Source organism: Jaculus jaculus, chromosome 2 (assembly GCF_020740685.1).
Source record: "Jaculus jaculus isolate mJacJac1 chromosome 2, mJacJac1.mat.Y.cur, whole genome shotgun sequence".
In the NCBI taxonomy this organism is placed as follows: domain Eukaryota; kingdom Metazoa; phylum Chordata; class Mammalia; order Rodentia; family Dipodidae; genus Jaculus; species Jaculus jaculus.
This window is the reverse complement of record NC_059103.1, coordinates 175,333,988-175,348,171: the sequence shown is the minus strand read 5'-3', so window position 1 is coordinate 175,348,171 and position 14,184 is coordinate 175,333,988.

Below are 14,184 nucleotides of genomic sequence, written 5' to 3'. Positions count from 1 at the left end.
AGGCATCCATACTGAAGCATGCAGGTGTGTGCCCAGGCCCTCCTGTAGATGTGGAGGCAGCCACACCCAGCCTGGGGCTCATGTTTCAGTTATCTCATTGCAGCGTGATGGGCTTGTCATAACCTTTAAAGTAGCAAAAGTTGCATTTGAATCAACTGATCCAGACATGTAAATATCCTAAGCCTCAAAGCCTCTATTGATGAGATGGGAATACTCTAAAACTACCTCCTTCCAAGGATGACTGAAAGCCTGATTGAGACAATATGCATAAAGGCCCCTGGATCTCCATCAGTAACTTTATAACAAATCATGATTTGTTTTAAGAGTGAGTCAGTGACATTTGTAAGAATATGAACTGTACTGGGGACTGTCTTCTGGGCCGAGGGTGTTTGCATGAAGGCTAGGTAAGTGGAGGAGCTTAGGAGGTCTTTCTCAATCCTTGTTTGCTGTAGTTGACTACGACACTGCAGCTTCCCATTGCTGGGATGAGCATCCAAACCAGACAGTCTATGGAAGGAAGGGATTTATGTAAAGCTTACCAATCCAGGGGAAGTTCCATCAAATGGCAGAAGAGGCTGGCTCCCATTCATAAATGCAAGCAGAAAGACACCACCAAACAGCCAGCCAGCACCACCAGCAAACACAGCCAGAGCGCAAAACTGCTCTTCACACCTTTTGGCTCGAATTCAGATCCCCCCAGTGACACCCCGTCTCATGCCCATGTGGCAGGAGTCCATCTGCTAGGTGTCTAAAGCTGAAGACTCAATTTTAATAAAACACCCAAGAGTATGAGGGGCACACATTCAAACTAACGTATTTGCCTTATAAGAGGTGGCAATCCCACAAGAACACAGAACCTTCTCTTTAGAAAGGGAGGGAGGAGGGGACCTAATAGGATGATATTGTATATGTGTAAGCCGAAGAACACATTAATGGGGGTGAAAAGGCCTAAGTGAAGTCAAGGAAGAGACTGAGTAAGGAAAAGTGGAGGGAGGGCTAATCAAAATCTAAGAGGACATGAATAAGTCGTATGGAAACCTACTTTTTTGGACAATGGAACATACAGGAGCTATACATTGTTACTAGAAAATTTTCAGTGCTAGGTTTGGGATACCTTCCAGTGAGTTATTGGCCAGGGAGGTCCCTGATGCCCCCCAAACATTACAGGTCAATGATGAGGCCCTTGATTACCAGGAATAGATGGTAAGACCCTTTTGCTGAAGACTGCACATACTTGACTGCAAGGTCTCTGAGAAACCCTGCTGGAGTTGAGCTGAAAACCTCCTCCATGTAGATAAGCTGACAGAAAGCTGCAAAAAGCCATGCTGCATGCAGTTCAATGGGGGAGAGAGAAATCACCAGTGAAGATACCCAACAGTGGACTATGCAAGCCTTACATTTGGCCAGCCAGACCAAATAAGCTAGTGGATGCAATAGTGGCACATCTGTTATGGGGGAAACCAACCACCCTCTAATTTGACTGGTGGCCCACTCTATGGGAGGGAATATATATCTGAGACTGAAAACATACAACAGGGGTAGTCATGAGCACTAGGAGTGTAACATCTGCTGCTGTCTGGCTAAATGTATATACTATGATCACCAAACTGCTCAGTAATCACCTCTCTTAACATTAATACCCATATATTAATACTACTCTTACTTCTGGCTAGAGAACCTTCTCTTTTCAGATGCCAGTGACCTCTGGATGACTCAGAAGGCACCATAGTGCTGAGAAGAAGTAACAGAGGAGTGCTTAGCACTGAACTATCTCAATCATACTTTCCAAGGCTCAGGGTCCATTGCAGAAAAGGGGGCAGAAAGAATGTAAGAGCCAAAGGAAGGGTAGGACTCCTTACAACGTGATCCTCCAGATAAAATGGCCTGATATCCATGACCTCACAGTGCCTGACACTACCTACACAAGACCATCATAATAGCAGGTAAAAGATCATGACATCAAAATAAAAGAGAGACTAATTGAGAGGGAGAGGGGATATGATGGAGAGTGGAGTTTCAAAGGGAAAAGTAGAAAGGAGGGAGGGAATTACCATGGTATTTTGTTTACAATTATGGAAGTTGTCAAAAAAGTATTTAAAAAAAAATAAATAAAAACTTAAAAATAAAAAAGAAACCTTAAAGTTTTCAATAGATTATGAATGATATTACTTAGTGTGCCCTTATTATGGCTCAGACCAGAGTTAAACGCTATATAGACTCTATCAGTTTTTAAATATTTATTTATTTATTTATTTATTTATGGGAGAGAGAGAGAATAGGTGCACCAGGACCTTTCAGCCACTTCAAACGAATTTGGTTTTAATGGGTACTGGGGAAATGAACCTCTGGGTCTTTTGGCTTTGCTGGCAAGTGCCTTAACCATTCAGCCATCTCTCCACCCTGACCTTATCATTTTATTCTCCCTATATCTTTAAGAGACAGTATCATTATTCTTTGTTAACAGGTGAGAAGAAAAGGCTGAGAGAAGTTAAGCAATTACTCAAAAACGTCATCTGGTGGTCTGGAGAGATGGCTTAGAGGTTAAGCGCTTGCCTGTGAAGTCTAAGAACCTGGGTTCAAGGCTCAATTCACCAGGACCCATGTTATCCAGATACACAAAGGGGCTCACACATCTGGAGTTCGTTTGCAGTGGCTGGAGGCCCTGGCACACCCATTCTCTCTCTCTCTCTCTGTCTTTCTTTCTCTGTCTGTTGCTCTCAAATAAGTAAATAAAAATAAACAAAAAATAAATAAAATGATCACGCAAAAGCTTTTAAAAAAAATCTCATCTGAGCCGGGCGTGGTGGCGCATGCCTTTAATCCCAGCACTTGGGAGGCAGAGGTAGGAGGATCGCCGAGAGTTCAAGGCCATCCTGAGACTACATAGTGAATTCCAGGTCAGCCTGAGCCACAGTGAGACCCTACCTCGAAAAACAAAACAAAACAAAACAAAAAATCTCATCTGGCTAATGAGTGACTCAAGACGTAAATCCTGGTCCATTTGATTTCATATAACTAGTTATTCCTTAGTTAGGACTTTGGAAAGGGCCCACTCTAAAGGATATAAAGTTGTCTCACCATCATTAGCACTCAAAAGAAAAGAAGAGTAGCATGTTCTCATTATAAGTTAACCTATAACTGATTTTCTAAGGTCATTGGCTGTCATCATGGAGTTAATCTTGGTTCTTTAGAAGAAATGTAACAGTTAAGTTAGGTCATTTCTCTTGGAGGGTCTAAAGGCTAGCTTTTTTCCTTTTACACATTTATTGGTATACTGAGATATTTTCTTCCCTAAAACCTTGGAGTTCAAAGCCCAGATGAGAAGTGATGGATGAGAGTTACTCATGGCCAAAACAACCTCTGAGTAGCAAGTGCCGTGGACCAGTGGAAGCCTGACCCCTGCTGGCTCCTCCAGCCAGGGGAGGCTAAGCCCGAAGTAGCAATGTGCTGCTCCTTCCACTTCTTGGCTCTCTTGTGCCTATACCCTCACTGCAAGGGCACCTCTATGATGCAAAGTGGGCTCTATCCAGGTACCCAGTGTTCATCCCAGGTCTGCACCATCTGCTTCTGTGGCTCATACAGGTATCCTTCTCTGAGCTTCTGAAGGAGGATAATGGCTAGCCATGGAGGGAGACATTTAGCACAGAAGCAAGTTGACCAGGGCCTCAACTCCCCTCACTATTTACCATCTGCATCACTTAGGCAAACTACTTTAACTTTCTCAGCCTCACATGTCTTAGCTGTAAAACAGGAGGTGATGCCTTATAGGATTTAGGGGAGAATTTAATGGGTTAAGTCATAGGATTTTAACATTGTGTCGAACACAAAGCCTTCAACTTGTGCTTGGTACTGCTGCTGGCACAAAACAAGCACACAAAACAACCTTCCTGTAAAAGAGGTTCCCTATCGACTATTGTTTTCTTATTTGCTTCTATGGGTTCCATAACTTAAAGTAATAGCATATATTAACCACTGATGGGCACAGAAGTATCCCTCACCCTATAACTTATAAAACCACCTGAGAAATAAGTGTTTTCTTTCTTTTTTACTTTCTTTATTTCCTTCTATTTCTTTCCTTCTTATTTTCTTTACCTCTCTCTGTTTTTCTCCTCTGTTGCATGTGTGTGTGTACGTGTGTGTACTACATGATATGTGTGTGTTAGACGCATGTGTATGTGTGTTCATGTGGCACCACACGTGCTTCCCTGCAGAGGCATGTATTTACCCATGGTGGACAGAGGGGAACATTGGGTGCTTCCCTTCCTTGCTCTTCTGCCTGTGTCTACTTGAGCCAGGGTCTCTTACTGATCTTGAAGCTTGCCCTTTTATTCCACTCATGAACTCCCATGATTTTCCAGTCTCTGCTCTATAAAATCATCAGCCACCCACACTGAGCAGTGGTCACTGGGAAAGCATCATTAAGATCAAAACTGGCTATGCAAGCAGCATCACTATACTGTAGTTGTTACAACTGGAAACTTTCCACCTCAAATACATCAATTCAACTGGAGCCTGGGGGCCACCTTTCTGTGCCAGGTAGTATTCCCTGCTTCCTCTGTCCTGACTGCCACTGAGGGCATCCACTTGTATTTTTCTTCCTTCTCCGTAGCTGAAAACCACAAGAAAAGATGACCACAGAGTTAGCTTTGTTGTGAATAAGTTCCTGAGATCATTGTTCAAGGGCCTGTGGTCTCATGATGCCATCTCTTCTTTCCCCCATCCTAGCTGTTTGACCTTATATAATTGACTCAAACTTTCTGAGCTTCAGTTTCTTTAACTAAAGGTGGTCATTTCACTCAGTCTCCTTCATATACTTGTGAGGCGTATAGGAGATAAGCCCATGGAATTCCTTCCAAAACTATCCAATGCCAGGGACAGGTCTGGGGAACACAGTCTTCATAGTCATTTAACAGTGTAGGCTTTGGTGACCAACAGCCAGCCTTCATCAGCTGAGAGACCATAGCCAAGGACTCTTCTCATTCTGGAGATGGAAACTTCCACAAGGTCGTCCGAGAGTGGTGAGGCAGAGAGAGGACTGTGCACACAGCGAGAGGGGGCGAGCAACTGGTAAATGGCTGTGACTGCAAATTTTCCTGTGACATTTTCCATGTCATTGCAGAACCCTAGGAAGGGACCTCAGGAGAGTGACCCTCCCTGACACCCAGGGCCACACCAACCTTGCTAGTCACCCAGTATGGTTCCCATGAAGCCTGTTGCCTACTCGGCCCTCCCAGACACCCAGCTGCCTCAGTGTGCTTCTGCCCTCACCCCCACACCTACAGCTGCTTAGAGTTCTATCTCAGCACTCTTGGGAGTTGCTCTCCCTTTTCCTCCTCACTTCCATCTCCCAGAGTTCCATTTCCTTAAGTGCTTTACAGTGCTCTGTGAGGCTTTACGCCTTGGGACCCATCTCACTGTAAATAATTCTCTTGTCTTGGGAACTCTTGTTACAAAAGATGTGTTTCTCCTTCCCAAAGAATACACACTCCCTCCTCCGATCAATATTTACTGCTCTGCACAGGTCTGCGGAGACCACGAGGTTTACAGCACATTAAGAAGACGGGAACACGGGCCCGGGGGAGCTCATAATAAAACGTTGCAGCAAAAGCATCTTGGACTGCCTGGGCTCCTGGGGGTGGACAGCACACTGCTCTTTTGGGAGGGCTGGGACTTAATGGAAGATCCCAACCAGAGGGAAGTCTCTGAGGATGGTCATGTTGCTTTATTTTATTTTGTGTGCAGGTAACCAAGACGGAGCATCCTAAACATTCCAGGATCCTAGAATGGGCCATTATACCCCTGGGAAAAGGAACACAGAGAATAAAGGCATGTGTCCATGTTTCTATTTGGTGACAATCTCTGGAGGATGCTGGTTTGACTGATAGGAAAGGACTCAGGAGAAGTGAGGGATCGTGGCATGAAGACTCAGCCACACAAGGCAGTGCCTCACATACCAAGACCACGGTACTAGCAAGGAAACTTGGATTCATAGTTCCTCAAATACGACCTGGGGGATGTCACTGGACCTCTCCACACCTGAATTTCTTGATGCGTGAATTGGAGACTGGGACATCTGTTTGGCTTACTTTAAAAACACCAAAAGATAATGCTTGTGAGCAAGAAGGCAATCCAAGAGTAATAATTACAATATGAATGTCAGGTTCAAAAACTCACTTGCTCTGGAAATTAGTAGTGAAAGAAGACACAGAATGAGGGAGATTATAAAGCACTGGGAAATCTCAGAATTTATTGTGAGATCATAGTTATACAGACGGGCTCTTTTGAAGATAGGGTGTCAAGAAATGGAGAAAATGGCAAGAGAGGAGTAGGAAAGTTCAAGGCAGTCACAGAGAGGTGGAGGTTTTGTTCATGGTGTTCAGAGGCTTGGGGCCATGTCTTCTTGTACCGTCCATACTGAGGGTCACATGCATAATCCAGAGCCAGGAGCAAGCAGGGTCACTCCAAGGCAAGGGCTGGGCGGAGAAGCCGGGCTGATGATGCTGTGGGCAGGAGAACCAGTCCAGTGAGTGAGTTGGATGTTTTAGGTGTGTGAGGAAGCCCGGCTGGACATGAGGAGGTTGACTACAGAGGTGGGGGTCAGACACTGGAATGGCCTGGGATAGAGGCCAAGAAGACAGGTTATGAAGGATCTGGGGTCGTGAGCTGAGAGGAAATGCTGCCTCTCGGCCAGGAAGACATGCTGACAGAACCAGAACTGATGGGCAAAAGGAAGCTGCTTCTCAGAGTGACACAAACTGTGCTCAGGTCTCCTCCCTCCAGAGAGTGACCAGGGACCACGGACTACTTAGCAGCCTTTTGCCAGCCCAGGGCGCCGCACACAGAAGGAATGCTTAGTCATGTTGGAGCAAACCCTCTCTCTTGATGATGGAGACATCACTTTCCTGTGAAGCCCAGGCTGCCCTCAGACTTAATGACCTTCTTTGTGTTGCATTCAACCTCCTGAGTGCTAGGAATATAGCTATAAACGTACACACCTAGCCCCACCCCACCCCCTTCCCTTTATTTGATGCATAGTTTTAGAATTGCCATGGTCCATTTAGTGGCTTGTTTCCATGGCAACATGCTTCTACACTGTGCCATTCTCAATCTGCCTATAGCTGCTGGGCAGGCATTGCTGGGCCGGATACAGACTTCTAACGGTGGCAGCCCCTAGCAGTGTTTACATCCTGTCCTGAAACAGTGTGTCACAAACTAAAGGAACATTGTCTTCTCAAAAATTAACTTTAAAAATACATTTAAACACACAAGGCACAGTCTTCAAAAAATAGAAGCCTAGAATTTCTTCACATTTGCTTGGCAAAGGATAACTTTCCTTGTCAGTCATTTTTAATGTCTTTTCAAACCGTTTCCCCAGGCAGACTGAAAGAAAACCCTGGAAAGGGTCTCCAGGAGACCCTGAACTCCAGAAATACGGTCTGGCCCTGTGACATCCACATACTTCTGTAGACATGACCTTGTCCTGGTTGCTGTCATGATCAGGCACCAGCAGACTCTCTATGGACTGTAATCAGACTGGCCGTCAGAGCGAGCACACGGAGGAACAGGAGCCAACAAGCAGTCAGTTTTGTTTCACTGCTGTGTTTTATTAACAGGTCCTTGTATTTTCTAAGGCTCCTGGCACAGCGTTCCTCTTTAGTGAGGATGGGTCTGTGGACCATTCTTAGACTTCAGCCCATTCTACTTCTGGAACCGTGCTATAAACACGAAAGACTTTTTTTTTTTTTTTAATTTGAAAGCGACGGACAGAGAGAGAGAAAAAGAAACAGATAGAGAGAGAATGGGCATGCCAGGGCCTCCAGCCACTGCAAACAAACTCCAGATGTGTGCGCCCCCTTGTGCATCTGGCTAACGTGGGTCCTGGAGAATTGAGCCTCGAACTGGGGTCCTTAGGCTTCACAGGCAAGTGCTCAACTGCCAAGCAATCTCTCCAGCCCCTTGAAAGACTTGTTTTTTTTTTTTTATTTGAGAGTGACAGACACAGAGAGAAAGACAGATAGAGGGAGAGAGAGAGAATGGGCGCGCCAGGGCTTCCAGCCTCTGCAAACGAACTCCAGACGCGTGCGCCCCCTTGTGCATCTGGCTAACGTGGGACCTGGGGAACCGAGCCTCGAACCGGGGTCCTTAGGCTTCACAGGCAAGCGGTTAACCGCTAAGCCATCTCTCCAGCCCCCTTGAAAGACTTTTAAGAAACACTCAGATGAGGCTCACAAATGCTGGTTGTGGAACACCTTGCCTTTTCAGAGTGAGTTTCTATGTCTGGTAGAACTGTGTGCCACAACTTTTTGCCACTAGCAGCCAGCAAGGACAGTGCCTTGCAGCTGGTCCTGAGCCTCACTTGAGTCCTTAGCCACCATCGTGCAGACTTTCCACAAAGCACTGTATCAATTCCCACTTCGGCATGGGTCAGTGACGAGGCCTCTATAGGCTCAGCGCAGAGTGCCAGCGAGGTCTTCAGTCTGTATTCCTTCCTCACTGCTCAGGAGCCTCCAAGTTGCAGACCAGTCACTGAGTCAAGGAATATTGCAAACTCTCTGGACAACTGTCTTTGGACTCCAACAAAAAAAACCCAGTGCTGATGTCCCCTAGACTTTTCATGTCTGCATTTACAGCTTTAAAACTACCAGAAGACAGGCAGAGTTCATTCTCACAGCACAGCTGTGCCATGACCTACTTGGAAGAGATATTTCCCAAAGGTCTGACTCTGTGCTGCCCAAATGCAGCAGATTATGTCCCGGGGCATTTTTGGTAGTTATTCCCTATGTTGAGTAGAATTCTATGTCCTCAGAGATATGTTTAAGAATTCATACCCAGTCCTTGAATATAGTTGGCCCTGCCTATCCATGGGCTGTGAGTCTGCAGATTTCATAGCATTTCTATGGTCACTCTAATTAATCTAGAAATAAAGTTTATGGTTCTGTGCAATCACTATGTTGTTTTATAGTTCTGACTTGAATATCTGTTGATTTTGTTGGCCTAGGAGTCTTGGAATCAAACTCCAGTAGATACCAAGACACGACCGTGTAGCTTATTTCGAGATATTATAAAACTGTCTTTCTCTGCATTGCATAAATGCCATCAACACAAGCTAAAGATTGTTAGAGACAAGACTGTAAGGACTGCTGAGTTTTTGCAGAGGTAATGCTACATTGAAGTGGGCTCTAATTCACTAAGTGTCATTCTTAGAAGAAAACAGACTATTCCACACCAAGGGAAGACTGTCTCAAGATGACAGAGGCAGAAACTGAATTACACTGTCATAAGTAAAACATGGTATACCTCCAGCTGCCATCAGAGACAGGGAAGGAAGCTTCTAGAGATTTTGGAGGGAGCAGTCTTGCTGATATTTTGCATTGTGCATTGAGCCTTCAAAATTATGGGAGGATAAATTGCTGGTGTGTTCAGTAGTCAAACTTTGGATCATTTGTTACAGCAAACTAAAGAAACAGATATATTTATAAACTAGAACAAACGGCTAAGAGTTTAAAATTCTCTGAAACCTGCTTTCAAAATTCAAGGATAAATGGGAACATGCCCAGTGGGTCTCTTGGGTGACAGTGCTTTCTGTACTTCTGCATGAGGACAAAAAAATTATCGGTGATTTCCTCATCCCCTGACATTAAATCACATACTTGATTATAATACATTAGACACTCAATATTTCAGAGTCTGCCTGCCTGCTAAATCTTCGCCTCCTCTGGGATATGAACACCTGACATAGTAATGTGGGATTACTAGAGCATAGTAATGTGGAGTAACTTGAGCATCACACCTGACCTGAACCTGATGTAAACTTCTGTTTCCTACTCCATGACTTGAACGTGACGGCCCTGGAGTGGTTGAACCCACACAGGAAGCAGCCAATCCAGGGGTTAGCTGTGGTAAGTACTGGGAATTGTAAGTGTTCATGACAAATTATCCTGCAGAGTAAATCTCCGAACAAAGTACTTCTGAATTATTTTGTTTGTTTTGGGTTTTGAGAAAAGGAATGTAGGGAAGCAGGGAGGGGAATAGATGTAGTGGCTTGATCAGAAACTGATGATGACACTTGGTGACAGCCAACACTGGGTCAGTGTTGGGAGAAACTTTAGGAAATCTATGCTGACTGTATTAGCTAAGGGTTAGACACAAGCAAAATCAGAAATAAAGCTGACTTATGAGATGCGTGTGTGTGTGTGTGTGTGTGTGTGTGTGTGTGTGTGGCAAATAAAGTCAATGTTTGGATCACTAACTGCTATGGGAAATTGGCCCTTGAGATTAGGATGGGTAAGACAAAGGGGACATCAGTGAGGACCGTTTGGCTCACAGGCTGGCACAGTTTAGTAGAATTTTCAAGGTGATTGTTTCAGGTGACATTAAGTCCTCCTAGGTTCCACAGCTAGCTAAATGCAAGGCCAAAATCACAATCTAGGACTCAAATCATATTCTCATATTCTCTTAAAAGAAAGCCAAGAACAACAACAACAAAAAAAAAGCAGGAAGTTTTAGAACCTAAAATCTCAATGTTAGAGGCCTGTTTTATAGCTGGTAACACACAAGTTCCCAGAAGAGCAGCAGATTAAAAATTACACACCAAAAAAGACTGTGGTTTGAGCTCTACTCTATTAAAAAAAAACTATTTTGGGGCTGGAGAGATGGCTTAGTGGCTAAGCGCTTGCCTGTGAAGCCTAAGAACCCAGGTTTGAGGCTCGATTCCCCAGGACCCACGTTAGCCAGATGCACATGGGGCGCACACATCTGGAGTTTGTTTGCAGTGACTGGAAGCCCTGGCGCGCCCATTCTCTCTCTCTCTCTCTCTCTCCCAATCTCTCTCTCTCTCTCTCTCTCTCTCTGTCTGCCTGCCTCTTTCTCTCTCTGTCACTCTCAAATAAATAAATAAAAATAAAAAAGAATATATATATATATATATATACATACATATATATATATATATATATATATATATAAACTATTTCTAACACTTAAAGATTAGACAAATTCTAATAACAATGTAGGTCTCTGGCTGCTCTGGGAAAAGTCAGGGGCTCTGTGGGAACCCGAGCTGCCCCTCCCCTCAAATGGGGCATGTGCAGTCTGTTCTGCCGCTACCCACCTGCTGTACTTGACCAACTTACACTATGTAGCTGGCATTTGTCGGCCTGGAGTTTGCAACCCCTGTGACTGGGAGAGAAAGATAGAACTCCAAAGCTCCAGGCTGACAGTTAGGATCATGTCTTGCACTAGAAGGGAGGAACGGAGTCAGGAGAACACAGAACAAGAGCAAGAAAGCCAAGGTCACAGATGCAGAAGGTCTAAAATCCAGGGACAGAGCTTTCATCTATTTTTAGATGAAAGCACAGGATGTGGGAACCAAACATGCGGTCAGTTCCCGAGCAGCACACAATGGTGATGACTTAGGCAGTGCGTCCTCTTTCCTATTTTTAACCAGATCACAGAGCTGCGTCACAGGACTTTGCTGCTGACTAATCCTGCCTAAGTGTCTTTCTCTGCATTGCATAAATGCCATCAACACAAGCTAAAGATTGTTAGAGACAAGACTGTAAGGACTGCTGTAGGCAGGGCATGTTATAAATAGTACTCCGAGTCGAATCATAGTGTTCCGGTCCACAGCTCTTAGGAAGTTGTCTACTGTTTTGTTATTGAGCAACGCAGACATACAAAGAGATCTTTCATTTACTTAACATGAACTGAAGGCTGGTGATTATTTTTTGCACTCTCAAGCACATGGTGGATGTTTTCTAGAGGATATGGAGAATCATACTGATATTTTTTTTCATTCAGCAGAGCAATTTTCTACTTGTATAAATATCCCTGTACCAGGAACAGGCATTTCATTGGAGGAGGACAGGACTGAGAGCAAAAGGCTCTACAGGCAAGGACTGCATCATGGACACGCACAGGATTGTGGTGACTGCAAAGACCTCGGTGGTGGTGGGCCGCAGCACCTCATATTACTCTGATGGGAAATGGAGGTTGCAATGATGCTGTGAGACTCTGCTCCAGCCCCTCAAGCCTCACAGCTTCTCACAGTTTTCCAACCAACATCCACTACCAGTGTCTGTGTGTTGGCCTGGGACTTAATTGGCAGGTAGGGAAAACCCTGACATCAATCTGGAGTGCCAGGAAGGGAGAGGGTCCAGGACCACAGCTAACCACAGCTAGCTACTGGCAAGAGTTGGTGCATATACACCTGACCCTAGGCATGGTTCCATAAGCTGTTTAACATACAAGAGGTCAGCCGCAGGCTCTGGCAAGTCAATACTTAGACGTGAATGATGTGACAAGTGTGGTTTTATTTTCAGTGTATGTATATATAAATGCATACATGTGTGTATCTACATATAAATTACATGCAACTGGCTCTCCACCACTTCCACACAGATTGAAAGTAGTCAGAGAAGCTGGGCGTGGTGGTGCACACCTTTAATCCCAGCACTTGGAAGGCAGAGGTAGGTGGGTCGTTGTGAGTTTGAGGCCTCCCTGAAACTACATAGTGAATTCCTGGTCAATCTGAGTTAGAGTGACCCTACCTCAAAAAACCAAAAGGAAAAAAAAAGTAGACAAAAAAAAATTTGTGTCTATGCTGAACCCGAAGAGAATATATTTCCTGTTATAACTCCTTAAGCGTGACAGTAAAAACGCTTACACGGCAATGACATTGTATGAAGTCCTATAAGCAATGAAGACATGGAGTGTTCAAAAGGTTGTGTTTTAGGGTTTCTGTAACCGCTGTACCATTTATATAAAAAAGCCTGAGCACATTCAGATTTTGGCAGCTGGGAAAGGTCCTAGAGCTTATCCCAGGGGATGGCTATACTATGTATATAACGCATATGTGTAAAATATGCATTTACAGTAAATAATGTACACATGACACATACATATTATTTACATGTTTGTATCATTTATAATACTTTCTGCTTATGGAAGGCGATGCTCTTCTTCCACTTATACTGCTGTTATAAAATTTCCTTTTAGAATGACATTTAGGTAAATATGTTAATTTAAACAGCATTTGAATGTCATAGAGCAGGGCCTCTAACACTATGGTAAAAAATGTGGAGGTTATGCATAGAAACCAGGGAACTATGGGATTACAGGGAGACATTTGGGGGGCACTCTTATGCCCAGAAATAACAGGGAGCATGCTGGGCTTACTTCAAAGACAACTTATATCATAAAGTAAGCCATTGCTTCAGCACGGGCTAGACTTGGAAATTTTGTCTGGCTTGACTCATTCAATAGGTAATCTATTAAAGGTTGAATGTTTTGGGTTTTGTTGTTTGCTTGAGATCAGTCCCCACTTTGTAAAGTTGGCTGATGTAGAACTCACTACGTAGACCAGGTTGGCCTGGAACTTGCAGCCATCTTTCTCACTCTGTATGCTGAGGGCTAGGATTACAGGTGTGGTCCACCACACTATACACCCTGCTTGTGTGGTATATCTTTTTAGAAGGTGCTATCCTATATATCATCAAGAGGCTGTGACTGTACTGATTGCTATAGAGCAGATTTTCAAAGGGACGAAGGGCAATCCCTGTTTATAGAAAAGTTGGTCTAGGGCTGGAGAGATGGCTTAGCAGTTAAGGTACTTGCCTGCAAAGTCTAAAGACCCAAGTTCAATTTATCAGTGCCTATGTAAGCCAGATGTACAAGGTGGCACATGCATCTGGAGTTCATTTGCAGTGGCTGGAGACCCTAGTGTGCCCATTCTCTCTCTCTCTCTCTCTCTATATATATATATATATATAGATAGATAGATAGATAGATAGATAGATAGACAGACAGACAGATATGTATATCTGCTTCCTTTTTCTCTCTGTGCCTCTTTTTACTCTGTCTGTCTTTCAAATAAATAAATGAAATAATTTTTAAAAAAAGAAAAGAAAAGAAGGGCTGGAGAGATGGCTTGGTGGTTAAGGTGTTTGCCTGCAAAGCAAAGGACCCAGGTTCGATTCCTCAGGACCTATGTAAGCCAGATTCACAAGGTGGTACATGCACCTGCAGTTTGTTTGCAGTGGCTGGAGGCCCTGGCGTGCCCATTCTCTCTCTCTACCTATCTGCCACTTCCTCACTCCCCATCTCAAATAAAAATTAATTTTAAAAAGAGGAAAAGAAAAGTTAGTCTACTTGAGAAGTTGAGATACCCATGTAGGGTGTGTTATA